The 2,573-nt window shown below is 42.8% G+C and overlaps 1 pseudogene; it reads right to left on the reverse strand.

The window, feature by feature from the left end:
• Positions 1 to 2,193: 2,193 nt before the first annotated feature.
• LOC102494966 (transcription factor SPT20 homolog pseudogene) overlaps positions 2,194 to 2,573 on the reverse strand; it is a 4,714-nt pseudogene continuing 4,334 nt past the window's right edge.

A 2,573-nucleotide genomic window follows, 5' to 3' on the forward strand; every position in this document is an offset into this window, starting at 1 on the left:
TTTCTTTTTTCTTGGTACCAAATTAAACTTACTTTAATTCCATCTTTCCATGAATCTTTGGACGTCATCTCATATTACCTATCATAAATATATTTACTTATACTTTCAGGATTGTATTTCGATATAATTGGCCTCCTTTGTAGTACCATGTATTTTGCTTTATGCTTAAAAACATTATTTTGAGAGTCAGCAGGTGGTGCAGAGGTTAAGGTGGCTGGATCACACATGGCCGGCACCAAGGCCCCAGTCCTGACCCGGTGGCTTACAAAACACACTGGACATGTGTATGCACATGCCCAAAATCCTGAGAGGAGAATGGAGGAGAAGGGATTGGAGTGTGGCCATCCCCACTTAGAGATGATTTATTACTTGCCTTCTCCCTTTCTCCATCTCTGTGATAAGCACACGCACTCTACAGCAAACTAAAAAATAAAATAAAAAAAAGAGCATTATTTTGTGAAAGAATCTATAGGATTTACTTAATGCCTATGAGGCCTATAGCCCTGGAGTTAAGAAGTTCTTTATTAGAATAAAATTACAGGGCCTTACCTTGCCCACCAAATTCTTCCCAGTGGGAGAGCCAGATCCATAGGAGGTATCTGTAGTTTTCCAGCCCTGCCTGTGCATGAGTGGAAGAGCCCTGTACTACTAGGTTACACTATTAGGAAACAAGGTCAAAGTCTTAAAATATATGAGAATACAACGATGTCAAGGTGTCTGACTCCTGAATGTCTTGCTCTTTCAACTGATTTCAAACCAAGGCAAAGATGCCACTTATTGGCTCCCCTCAAACACCAAAGTATCCCTGCCACTAGTCATTTCATCCATATGTCACAGTGTCTCTGGATCCATCTGGTGAGCCCACTGGGGACAGGCCTAGTCTTGCCTTGAGTAAGGCAGTGGAGAGGGCAGTGTAGGAAAGAATGTGGTCTCTGATCCTATAGGGCTTGGGTCCAAATCTGGGTGCTGACACTTGGCAGTAGGGTGACCCTGAGCAAATGACTTCAGCTGCTAATGCCTTGTTTCCTCTTCTATAACTGTACCTGGTTCTTGCAAGGACCAAGTGAGTGAAAACATGTAAAACAGAACAGTGCCAACATGTAGTAAGGACAGAGGGGGTGGAAATCCTATATTTTAAAGTCTAATGTTTTTCAAAATGCAATTAAAGCAGATAATTAAAAATTTCTCACAGATGAAATACAGAAATCCTGGAGATAAAAGGTTGGTTATTTTATTAGATTTTATGGAAAAAGATATTTAACTGCTTGAAACACTGCTAAGACTCTATGAGGGTAGTCCTCCATTACCAGCAAAAATAAACTCAGCCTTCTCTAATCAACAGGTGGTCTTGGTGACAATTCCCAAATGGAAAGCTAAAATAGAATATCTTGTAAACCTTGTAAGTAAGTACAAATTTTCTGTGCAGATACACATATGGGGGACTTTGAAAAGTTCCCAAACTGAGAAGCCCTCTGAGTCCACTCACAGGAGGTACCTAGAGGGGGCATCTGCACAGGCAGAAAACAGCTCTGGCTGCCAGGGCAGGCCCAAGGACCGGGAGCTGGGGTTCTATAAGCTTGGGTGGAAATCCCTGGGGCTCTCTGCACCACCATCTGCATCACTTAGCACTACTGAATGGTACACGTGAAAGTAGCCAAGAGAAGGCCTTTATGTTTTGTGTTTCTAACACACTGAAAGATTAAACAGATCACACTCATCTTATTAAAATAGTAAACTTTATTAGTGTGCCATTTGATTGTTTCAGAGAAACTGTAAGCTTCATGTTAAACTAAAGCTAACTTAGATTTGGATGCACATTAGAAACTACCATAAAGATCATTAAGTCAATGACAACTCCAAAAAGGAATAACTTAAGCAAAACCATCCTAGTTTATTAAATCACTTCCGTGTTTCTATATAAAAACTATGGGACTGTGCTTCTAAAGTTTATCGTTTATACTTTAAAATGTATAATACTAACACATTAAGATAAGTAAAACCTCAGAATTCATTTGAGTCAATGTTTCTGTGTTTAAAAAGAGAACAAAAGGAATGCATGCATCAGGGGTCTGGAGCAGCTGGTGAGCCCCTCATCATTATACCCATTGGTTGGCTGTCCTTGTGTGCCTATGCACCTTAGGCTGGGCTGTTTGGGTGGTTATTGTTGTCATGGTCACTGGACACTGTTAGCATCTAGACTGTGGTGGTTGCTGCTGCTGTGGTATCTGCTGTGGTGGCTGCTGCTGTGTTAGCTGCAGTGGCTGTTCCTGTGGTTTCAGCTGCAGTGGCTATTGCAGCAGCTATTGCTGCTGAGGTGGATTTTGGTACTGTGGTGTCAGTTGCAGTGGCTGCTCCTGTGGTTTTGGCTGCAGTGGTTACTGCTGAAGAGGTTGCCATGGTGATGGCTGTTGCTGCTGAGATGACTCCTGTTGTGGTATCAGCTGTAGTGGTACCAGCTTCAGTGACTGCTGCCATGGTGGCTGCTGCAGCAGCTGTGGTTGCTGAGGGGCCTGCTGTGGGACCTGTGGCTGTTGCTGCTGTAGTTGTTGCTTCTGATGTGGCTGCTGCAGTGG

Source organism: Tupaia chinensis, unplaced genomic scaffold (assembly GCF_000334495.1).
Source record: "Tupaia chinensis unplaced genomic scaffold, TupChi_1.0 Scaffold000600_1, whole genome shotgun sequence".
NCBI classification, from domain to species: Eukaryota; Metazoa; Chordata; class Mammalia; order Scandentia; family Tupaiidae; genus Tupaia; species Tupaia belangeri.